General features: G+C 39.2%; 1 protein-coding gene across 5 annotated transcripts in view; it reads right to left on the reverse strand.

Moving 5' to 3' along the window:
- The window catches only part of SEMA3A (semaphorin 3A), a 521,794-nt gene that overhangs the window by 108,028 nt on the left and 401,549 nt on the right, over positions 1 to 12,217 (reverse strand). The gene's annotated exons all lie outside the window — the stretch shown is intronic.

Below are 12,217 nucleotides of genomic sequence, written 5' to 3' on the forward strand. Positions count from 1 at the left end.
TACCAGAGAGTTTTTTAACTTCTCTCTCTTGCTGGAGGGCTACTGACAGCTGTGATTGGTTCAGTCCGTATTGGCTTGGTATCTTTTCAATATGCAGCAGCATTGTTTCAGGGGAAATATTTCTCGAGTGCTAGTGCAATAAATGTATGTCTAATTGCCATGTACACAGATGATTGATTCTCAGCTAGATCCTGCAAACACTTTAGCATGTCAGTAAGCATGTGCGAAGAAGTCCCCTTCAGGGTGAGCTCTATATGTCATATGCTTTCACAACCCTCGCTGCTTGTGTGCATGTTTTTGTAAAATGCAGTAAAATTATTTGAAAATTATTACTGTTTCCCTTTTCCTATTACAGTAACAGTTCGAAAAATATTGGTCAAAGAGCACAGTTGGCTTAAACAAGCCCAGAATAGGCAGGTAAAAAAGCCAAATTTTTCCAATCCTGTTAAAATGCAATGATCTTTTTAAATTTTATTTTATGAGAGTAAGCTAGTTGGTAACACTACTGCAAAACTATGTGTTAAGTGCTGCATGGGCAGTAACAGGAAAGTCCTTGACTACTAGGAGCCTCGTACAGGCTCTAGTGTGTAGAGAAATCACGGCTGGCACCTGTACTCAATGAGATAACCTTCCAGCTGAACCTGTATAGGCAGGTGTGCAATTTCAGAGAGGGGGAGGCCAGCTAGCGTGAAAACATTTGCAGACTGTGATTTATTACTGTGTACCCCTTGTAGTTTGGATCAATAGCATTAGTTACATTCCTGTTTCGTCATTATTGTACCTTGTAATTAGCAGGATCAATGTTTTATAGTCCTACACTCTGAAAAAGGACCAGTCTGCAGTGGTGAGTGAAGTAAGCTGAGCAGCTGCAGTATCGGGGTCTGTGTTACAGAAAGGGATTTCTATTAACTTAGCTCTTGGGGAATTATGTCCCCATTAGTCAAAGCCTTATAAGCAGTGTGTACTGCATCACACACAAATCCAATCTAAACCTAGAATATGTCTAGGTAAATAAAATTCCTAGTCTCTTTTATAAATATATGTTATTTTGTGGACTAAATTCTAATTGTACATGTCTTCCCACCTCACAGATTTGAAAAAGCTGACAGATCCCCAGTTTCAGTGGCCCTTGTATTGGGTCATGATCTGGAGGACTTGACTTCTCTGGAAATATTAGGAATGACACTACTCTTCGGCATGGTGATCGCTGCCAACACTGCAGAGGAACCATTGATTAATTCCATATCTAGATTTTCCTCTGCTGTCAAGATGTGCTCTGAGAAATTTCAGACTGAAAGTGCTGATGAGGGTTGATGAGACATTTTTGGTTGCCTAGTACAGCATACTGTACTTCCAGTTATCTTTCTAATTAAGTTATGTCTGTTATCTCTCTGATTTATTGATATGACAAGAGTTCATGCGACTATTTAAAATGTATCATTTACTCAAGTTGCAGGATGTCTGCATGACTTTAAACCATTAAAGCATCAGGACAAGAAAAAAATAAGCCAACAAAGCACATGATACAAGAAAAAAAAAAAGAAAGAAAAAAAGAAAAAAACAAAACAAAACCAGATATATCCTCTTTCCTTCAAGCCACAAAACTGCATGCCATATTAGCAAATAGTTGTATTGTCAGCACACTTGCACAGCAGATGGAAAGCTCCTCTAGTTCTTCCTTTTTGTTAGTGAGGATGAAACACAAAATGTCTCCCTGCCTACCTACCTACTTGCAAATCTGGTAGTCACTACTGGTACTTGGTCATTTGGCCCAGAATTTGCCACTAAAGCAAAGAATGGAGGTAGCTAAGCCAGGTGGGATAAACCCTAGGCTCTGACCTGAAAACAGTCTTAAGCCAGAAGCCATTAGAAGCCATGCTTTAAAGATTCCTCCCTTGACTGCACAAACTAAAGGCACCAGGCCTTCAAATATTTGTTGTCAGCAATAACCATCTGACCCAGGGATCTTAGGAAGTAATATTTCTTTTTTTTTTTTTCTTCGTTCAGTATGTTCAAATTACAAGACACGTTTCCAGTCCTTAAATCTTCATTCGGCAGATGCAGATAATAATTGTTCTGGACCTGTGAAAAGTTAGAGGGATGCCAAGAAAAGGCTGCAGCACTAAATACCTGGTTTAATGAACATCTCATGTTTTTGTACATCTGGTTAATGCACAGTTAACAAGACAAAACAAAGTCTTTGGTGGATGCAGTCCAGCAAACAAGTGGGTGTTCAGGATTTTGCAGCCACAGAATGATTGTTGTATATTAAACCTTTCCATGAGTGTTAGCAAGCTTCACTTATTTTGAATTATTTTCCAGTAATATGCACTTCCTACAGCACAGAATGAATGTATTTAAGGAACTGAAGAGTATCTCAGGAATAACTCAAAACTTTGGGAAGCCTTGAGTTTAAGTAGAAGCCAGTCCTTCTCTGACCATAACTTGGAAACAAAATTGGTTTTGCTCTGTAGACTAAACCTGTCCCACATTTTGAGCATGACTTTATTAGCAAAGAAATGAACAATATTGTTCAGTTTCAGCTCAAGCAGTCACACCAGGCCCAGCAGCAATTTAAGTTGCAACCACACTTTAGATCTGAAGAGTCTATCTCATCTGTCTCTTCTATCTGGGTGGGGTAATCACCTGTCTCCTGGAGAAATCAGATTACACCTCACCTTTCGGAACAGGATCAACACCTGCTAAATGGGTGGAGTATTTCAGACAAACAGGTTGTCAAGCCTGTTATAGGCACATCAAGCACTTGGACTCCATACCAGTCAGCTTGCCTTTATTCAGCATATCATAGGTACATCCTGTAGTGACTTTCTACTCACAGCCACCTAAGATAAATATACTCAAAACTTCTATGTTGAAAGTGAACGTAAAACCGTGAAGTGCTGAAAGGAAGTAAAAGACTGTTGCATTTATAAGGGACAGTTGCTAAGCAATATGTGTGCCTGTAAATAAACGTACTCTGTAAACCAGACTATGAAGTTACCTGTGCCTTACTGTGGGAATCTGGAAATTTGTGTGGGTATATTAAACTATTTTGACACCACAAAGAGATGCTGAACAGAAAAACCCTAAGTGACAGAAGCTTAAAATTCCCACTCAGTAAAAAGTTGTCACCAAAGGGAAATTGTTGAAATGAGAGTTTGCTGAGAGGTTTGGGGTTTTTTTTTGTTAGGTTGATTTGGTGGTGGTGGTGGTTTTGGTTTTTATGTTCATGATACATGTATACTAACCTAGAGGCTTGGAAGATGTTAATTGAGAAGGAATAAGTCAAGAAAAAAAGAGACCTATAGATTATTTGATCCAACACAGATCACATCACTCAATCAGAAAATGAAAAAAACAAGCAAACAAACAAATAAACAAGCAAAGACAGAAGCAAGAGAGAAAGATATAGATTCTTCCTTTATTTACTGGTCTTACTTTTCTCATTCCACCATCTTCAGAACACAAAACTTTCTCTGTACTGAAAAGGTTTTTTAAAGATCTCTTTTGACATGAAAATGTGGGAACTGAACAAACCACTAACTTCGACACAAGAAATTATTGTATATTATTTCCTAGGTTATATTAAGAACTTTCCCTTTAGTTCTTTTACTTCTCATAAAAGAAAAAAGACAATAATTTAGACTTGTGTGCAGCAGAGACTTATTAAGTAGACCTGATTTTGTTGTAAGTAACAGAACTACAGAAAAAAATTTAGTTGCGGACTAATTTAAGTGTCATAGTGACCATATCTTGTGTATAGAGGAACTGTGATATGTGATCTTTCAGAGCAGACTTTATTTTTAAAGTAGCCTTTCTTTTTGTAAAGCATCAGAAAATCCCCAAAACTAAACCAAACCAAACAAACAACCTCTCAGTCTGTTTGTTAAAATGGAAATAATGGGAAGCAAATTCAGAAAGAAAAAAGGAAAAAAATAATGTGATTGGCACCAAAGGAAAGGCTTTTTTCTGACTTCATGAGATTCAGACTGAAGCCCTGAAAGAAAACAGGGACATATCTATCATTTTTACTAGTCATCCAGTTAATGTGTTTCTCTAGAAAGAAATGTACAGATAATAAATTTACTTTGTGCATCTTGGGATGCAATAAATCATAACAGGGAATTACCCCACACCATGTTGAAATTGCAATAGCTGGTAACTCAGCTGTAAATAAAGAATTCTCAGACTTTGCCAGGGCCAAAGTAGGGCCTTGAATAAAATTTATTGATAGAAAATTTAGCCCCATAATTTTGGGAATGATTTTTTTTCCTCATTCTCCTTTACTTCCCTTTTCCTAACTCTGTGACCGTATTTCAAAAATAACAAAGAAAACACTTCTGCAAGACTGCATTAAATCTGCTGAATACTAAATGTCTCTTAGAAACAAATTTCTACAGTCACACCTATAAACAGAAAAACATGCCCAAAATTGGAAAATCCAAAATTGGAAAATTAGTTTTCTTCTTAACCTATATTAATTTGTTCACCATACTGAAAGACTTACATGACTTCCTGTGATAAATAAGTGGGTAAAATATGAAAATCTGAACAACTTAATTCTTCCTCTGTACAAGTACATGAGTTATTGCCTTCCAGCAACTGATTTGCCTTGGTAAGTTTATGTAAAGAAGTATATGTAAAAGCCTAAATGAACACAAGCCGTAGGATTGACATCTGAACTAGGAGCCATAAATGAGGCTTTATGCTGGTGGGTGTATTGTGGGGGTCCATCCGAAAACTGTAGCTGGCACAACTAGAAATTCCCAAGGGTAAAAATTCTGCTAGAGAGCTTCACAGGGCTTGGAAAGTCTCCAGTGTACTATACTTCTTTTTTATCAAGCTCAGTTCACCTCTAAGTGAAGGGGTTGTAGGTTTGTTTCATTTTCTTTTCCCCATCTGCCTTTCTCTATTGTTTGTAGCCTGTGCAAAGCAGCAATATCAAAGCAGCACACTACTTACACAATGTCTAACTCTCTTGTCTCCGACATGGTAAGAAATGCTTTGGTAAGAAATCATGTCCACATTAAAGATCATGGACAAGATTAAGAGGTCATGAGCCCTCAAGTTAATAAACCCAGCATACTAACTGGGAGAGTCAATAGAGTTGAAAGGATATATAGTGGCACTATTTGTCTTACAAATGGTTCAGTCACATTTGTCCTTGTAGTTGGCAATACTGAGAGTAAATTTTGCCCCTAACCTCACTGGAGGACTTTTGCTTTGGATTTTTGTTCATTTTATACCTGCTCTGGTTTTGGCTGGAATAGATTTAATTTTCTTCCTAATAGCTGGTATTGTGTGGTGTTTTGGATTTAGGATGAGAACAATGTTAATAATACACCGATGGTTTTAGTTGTTGCTAAGCAGTCAAGGACTTTCCAGCTTCCCATGCTCTGCCAGTGAGGAGGTGCACAAGAAGGTGGGAGTGGGCACAGCCCAAACTGGCCAAAGGGATATTCCACACCATATAACATCATCCTCAGGATATAAACTGGGGGAGTTTGCCAGGGGAGCAATCGCTGCTCAGGAACAGGCTGGGCATCAGTTGCAGGTGGTGAGCAATTGCATTGTGCATCATTTGTTTTGTATATTCTTTTATCATTATTATTATTACTATCATTATTTTATCTTACTTTACTATCCTATTAAACTGTATTTATATCAACCCATGAGGTTTTTGGGTTTTTTTTGTCTGATTCTTTCCCCCATCCCAATGAGGGTGTGGGAGCAAGTGAGCAGCTGTGTGGTGCTTGTTTGGTGGCTGGGCTTAAACCACAACAACACCTTCCTGCTTCCAGGGAGTATTCACCTTTTCCTCTTCCCAAGGCTGGATGGGGGTCCTGAGTTTTTAGGGTCTGTTAAAGAATTTCAGTGCTATGGTGTAGACAGGAAGCCAGCAAGACAATGCAGATTGCAGTGAGGGTTGGTGACAAAAGGGCTGGAAATCTAGCTGTGGATGCCCTTCAAAGGAAGAACACTGACAGAAAAGGATGAACTTCTCTTTGGCACACCTAAGAGGCCAGAGGTAATTTGACCAGAAAAATTGTGCCTGTCAGATGAATTTAGAAGCAGGTTTTCTATATCCAGCCAGCACTGAATATTTGATTTTCATATTCCCTCTTCAGATCTTTGTTTACAATAACAGATGAAAAGAATTACTTTTACTTTCTGCCTCCATGTTCTTCTCTTTTCCCTAAGGCAACAACAGTAATAAAATGAGTTAAAGGGAACAATGCTCATTTATTGCCAACTTTGTTTTTCTAAAGTATCACCAGATATGACTGAGGGACACTTGCTGAGTTATGCACTGTTTTTTTTCTTCTTTCTTTCCAAATTAAATCATTGCACACTGATGGTTCTATAAGCCTACAGAACTGCTAATCTTCCTATGATTTAGGGAGGGGCTGGAAAACTTTAAAGAAAGCATAAACTGAGATGGCATTTGAACATCTTGACTTCAATTAAGTATTACCATAACAAATCACAGTATCACAGTATCACAGTATGTTTGGGATTGGAAGGGACCTCAAAAGATCATCTGGTCCAATCCCCCTGCTGGAGCAGGAACGCCTAGGTGAGGTCGCACAGGAATGTGTCCAGGCGGGCCTTGAATGTCTCCAGGGAAGGAGACTCCACAACCTCCCTGGGTAGCCTGTTCCAGTGCTCTGTTACCCTCACTGAGAAGAAGTTCTTTCTCAAATTTAAGTGGAACCTCTTGTGTTCCAGCTTGATCCCATTGCCCCTTGTCCTATCATTGTTTGCCACTGAGAAGAGCCTGACTCCATCCTCGTGGCACTCACCCTTTATATATTTATAAACATTAATAAGGTCACCCCTCAGTCTCCTCTTCTCCAAACTAAAGAGCCCCAGCTCCCTCAGCCTTTCTTCATAAGGGAGATGCTCCACTCCCTTAATCATCTTTGTTGCCCTACGCTGGACCCTCTCCAGCAGTTCCCTGTCCTTATGGAACTGAGGGGCCCAGAACTGGACACAATATTCCAGATGGGGTCTCACCAGGGCGGAGTAGAGGGGAAGGAGGACCTCTCTCGATCTACTGACCACCCCCCTTGTAATACACCCAAGGATGCCATTGGCCTTCCTGGCCACAAGGGAACAGTGCTGGCTCATGGTCATCCTGTTGTCCACCAGGACCCCCAGGTCCCTTTCCCCTACACTGCTCTCTAATAGGTCATGCCCCAACCTATACTGGAACTTGGGATTGTTCCTGCCCAGATGCAGGACTCTACACTTTCCCTTGTTAAATTCCATCAGGTTATCCCCCACCCAACTTTCCAGCCTGTCCAGGTCCCGCTGGATGGCAGCACAGCCTTCTGGCGTGTCAGCCACTCCTCCCAGCTTAGTGTCATCAGCAAACGTGCCGATAGTACACTCAATTCCCTCGTCTAAATCATTAATGAAAATATTGAATAATATTTGCCCCAGTACTGACCCCTGAGGCACTCCACTAGATACTGGCCTCCAACTGGACTCCGCACCATTGACCACCACTCTCTGGCTTCTCTCTTTAAGCCAGTTTGCAACCCACCTCACTACTCTATTGTCTAGACCACACCTCCTCAATTTAGCTGTGAGGATGCTGTGAGGGACTGTGTCAAAGGCTTTACTGAAGTCAAGGTAGACCACATCCACTGCTCTGCCATCATCCATCCACCTTGTTACATTCTCATAAAAGGCTATGAGGTTGGTCAAGCATGACTTACCCTTGGTAAAGCCATGCTGACTGCCCCTAATGACCCTCTTATCCCTGATGTGCCTTGAGATGACACCAAGGATAAGCTGTTCCATTACTTTCCCAGGGACAGAGGTGAGGCTGACCGGTCTATAATTACCCGGGTCCTCCTTCTTGCCCTTTTTAAAGACTGGAGTGACATTTGCTTTCCTCCAATCCTCGGGCACCTCTCCCGTTTCCCAAGACTTGGCAAAAATGATGGATAGCGGTCTAGCAATGACTTCAGCCAGCTCCCTCAGCACCCGCGGATGCATCCCATCTGGACCCAGGGATTTATGGATATCCAGACTATTTAATTGTTCCCTAACCCAGTCCTCATCGACTAAAGCAAACTCCTCCATGAGATGGTGAATTAAATTACAGCAATGTGATTTTACCTGCATGAACTATAAACTCAATAATTAAGTGGCAGCCACACTGAAATGCAAAGAAGCACGTAGAGAATACAGCTATATCATGTGTGCTGTAAAGAGTCTTGCTTCTTCTTAACTGGGTGTAAGTTTTCAATCTAAAGTGATTCCAAATGACCACCAAGGGAACTATCAAGTATAAAAAAGTCAATCACAGTTGAATTCATGGAAGAGTTAATAACTAGGTAAAATTTAATGGCAATTATGTAGGCAAGTAGGTGTCTATCTCTTATAAATTATAATACAGTCAAGTGCTAATACACACATGACTGTGCTGATACACTTTAGCTGTTCAGGACATGACATGAAAGTGTAGCTCTCTGGATGGACGTTTGTTCATGTGACAGAGCATATGTAGAAGTTTGCTGGTACCAAGCAAAAGTACTTGCTACTCTTTGTATCTGTTTGCATGTCAACATTTATTTCTCACCAGAAACAGCCAGGGAGAAGCTGATTTCATACAGCATGCAAAGTGTGTATAAATATCTGTCTTCCTGTAGCTTGTCCTATGTGGTGGCTTTGTCAAAGTATCCATTGAAATGTTAAATATTTATACATGTCAAGACCAGAAGGGACTATTCCAACAATTTTAGCTGGGTTCTTTAGAAGCGGCTAAATAAATCTGATAGTCAAATCACATTTGAAAATAGCATCCTAAGGTGCCCTTCAGAAACACGTCTCTAAAGCTTTCAAGTTGGAGAAATCAATCATATCCTTTAACAGGGATTTCTCTGATTAATTGTGTGCCACATCAACTACTGTGACGGTGCCTCAGCCAAATCTAGTGTAGATATGTATTGAATGAACAGTAGCCAAAACTTTTAAAACAATAGTAAATTAATTGTTTAAGGACTAGATGAGTTTTCTAGTCAAGAGGCTATCCCTACCTGTAAAAGTAACTAGAGTTTCTGCTAACTTTTGTAAATCACCCAAGCTTTGCTTTGCTGGTTTATGGCATCCCAGGAACGTCAGAGTGGAACTGTAGCCACATTTTTTTGGCAGTTACCTATTATTTAACCCATATGTAATGCAGAGGTTGCCATGTGTTTCTGCTGGATCCCAGGTGCCTGTGAGATCTTAAAATCCAAATATTGAGGCTCACTAGTGAGGGATAAGACTAGCAGCATGTCTGTACTGTAAGTTCAGTACAAAAGCTGAGTATTCTGTAGAGAGTTTGTCTTCTTTGATCATTACCAAGGTCTGGCCAGGAATTGTGAGAAATATTCACGGGACTTACAGCAACCAAAATAGATCAAATGAGAGATTGAAGTCCAGAATAGAAAGAAATCCTCACAGAATTGCTCATTCAGTTGAATTACATAAGCAAATATCTTATTTGTTATTCATAGTCATGAACAATGTTACTTTAGTGCTTGTGATACTCCGTAGTGAGGGAATGGAAATATATTGTAGTACTAAGTACTTACATGTGACAGTAATTACGATTTTATTGGAAAAAAATCTATATCTTGTGGGAAAGTGTAGCAGTTGACTTCTGTCACAGAAGTCCTGCAGTAAATATCGCATTGCTTGGGGGAATCTTTCAGACCTTCTTCTCAGCTTACCCATGTGAAAAAAAGCAGCATCATTTAAAGGATTTATCCATCTATATAGCGAGTAAAGCTTAACTAATTAACATATACTAAGCCCTTTAAGAAACAGAAATGAAAACGATTCCTTAAGCAAAAAAGGGATATCAGGAGAGCAGAAACAGCCCAAGTCGGCTGCTCTCCTCAAATCCCATGTGGACTGTCCCGAGCTACAAACCTGCTGTGCCTAGACTGGCGTGATTGGCAGCATCAGTATAAGGAATCCCTCTGAAGGAGTGAAAACGACAGTAAATTACCTCTTATAATTACGAGAGGAAATCTCGGAGGTCGTGGCTGAGGTTAGCAGTGGGGCAGCACTGGGGTTACACTTGCGCTGCAGCTGCTGAAGTGCACCTGGCCTATTAGTGGGGACCTGCATTTTCAGCACTGACTTCCCCTGGAGATCAATAATTTAAAAATGTTTTTCTAAAAAAGACTTCGAAGTAGAAGTACAGACTGTCACACAGAAAGTTTCAAACCATCAGAAATCGAGAGTATCTAACACCTTAGCAATGGTGCATGCTGAAAGCAATATTAAATCAAGCACATTTTATATGCCACTTTATTTGTCCTCTATTTGTCTTGTTCTCTCTAATGAGAGTCTGTTGAGTTATTTTTATGGCCTTTACATTTCACACTCCCAAGGTACTGACAATGGCTTTAAGGAATAAATGAGGGAGGAATAATAAGTTTCTTAAATGATTTGTAATCTTTATCTGTAATTACAGTTAAAGCAGATACATTAAATGCTTTATAATGCACTGTTTTATGGCAATAATAGATATCTGTAAATATTCAAAGATGATGACCTGAACAAACTAAGTTACATATTAAGTCATTCTAGTTGCCTGCCAAAACTGGACCCACATTAGATATGACCTATGCATTTATTTATTGGTTTTTTTATTTCTCATCTACACTTGTAGAGAACTCTAAATATTAAAAAAAAAAAAAAAGGCAAAACCATCCCCAACAACCCATACATATGAAAAATATTTATGAAAACAAATTATCTGATTCTAGCAACATTGGGCTGTACTACTGTTATTCTCAGTTTGAGCTGCACTATGTCTTGAACTCTGTGCTCCTATTGTGCTTTATTCTTTTCCATCAGCTCATGGGAGAATTGCTTCTAACGCACAGGATCATACAAAGCAGCTGATGCACCAGGGTCACACACTGCACTGGGCTACGGTATGGGCTTCACTTTTTACTCGTTATTAGCAGGTGTAGTTGCCCTAATATCATAGAAACCAGGGTGAATAAAATAGTTACAACATAAACAGTCAGAGGATGGGGACCTGAACTTAACAGCTCACTCCAGAATAATAGTGTCACTATTTACAATGAATGGATTTGAATCAGCCTAGTGCAATGTATAAAACAGTCTTTCTTACTATTGTGAATTTCTAAAAATAATTATTCAAAAATAAAAGAGTATACTTTAATTCTAAGCACTGAATAACTTATTAATTTTCTAGGTTTCAACCCCAGCTATTATAAAATCTACTTAATGCAATATCATAATACTTAGTATAAGATCAATATTCAAGGTTAGTTAATTTGCTCAGACATTTAACATTAGCCTTATTTTTTTTTTAACCTTGAATATTAGATTCTCTAGTCTTCACCTTGCAATGTACTCCTGCAAATTATTTTTTACCAGGAAGATGGTTTAATTTAAATGTATATTTCTATGTAATGAGATAGCCCAAGTCTCTGGCAATTTAGCTGTCCCTTCACATATATAGCTTAGCCTATATTTCTTAGTTTTTACCTAATCCACCTCTATTGTTCCCAAATGGCTTTTTATGAAGACAACTGTCCTCTATGGCCTAGGTAAAGACTGATGAAACTATTTTTATTATGACCTAGGAAATTATTCAAACGGAGATCTCTAGAGGCATATGGTTGGCATTATGAATATTTTACAGAATCATCTCTGAAAATCAGGCCAATAGCATATACACACGGGGCCAAGTTGCACTCTCAGTTATACCTTGGCAACCACAATGATTTCCCATTTGGCTACGCTATGCAAGTATTTGTTTGCCTTATTGCATACATGTATTTTTTATCTTTTTTTCCCCTTCTTCAGCCCTGTCTTCCCATTTCCTATGTTGTTCTTATAAAGAAGACAGTTATTATCACTGTGGAATGATTATTATTTGGGGGCTACTGATATGTCTCTCTTACCTCATAAATACAGGCAACAAGATGTACACAGGAATGAGGGAAAATGTACAGAAAATTATGCCTAGTGTAACAGTATCTTTCCTGAGGCACCCAAAATGATGTAGAATGTTAAAACCACTTTGACCTCAATCTTGCTATGAACTCCATGCAGGAAAGATCTCAGGGAAATCCACTGACTCTAGAGAGAAGCCACAAAAAGAAAACACTTCTTGGAACTCACTGTAGGACTGGGACCTGGAGCAGGGCAAAAATAGGTCAAAATATTATGT

Source organism: Patagioenas fasciata, chromosome 1, assembly GCF_037038585.1.
Source record: "Patagioenas fasciata isolate bPatFas1 chromosome 1, bPatFas1.hap1, whole genome shotgun sequence".
Lineage (NCBI taxonomy): Eukaryota > Metazoa > Chordata > Aves > Columbiformes > Columbidae > Patagioenas > Patagioenas fasciata.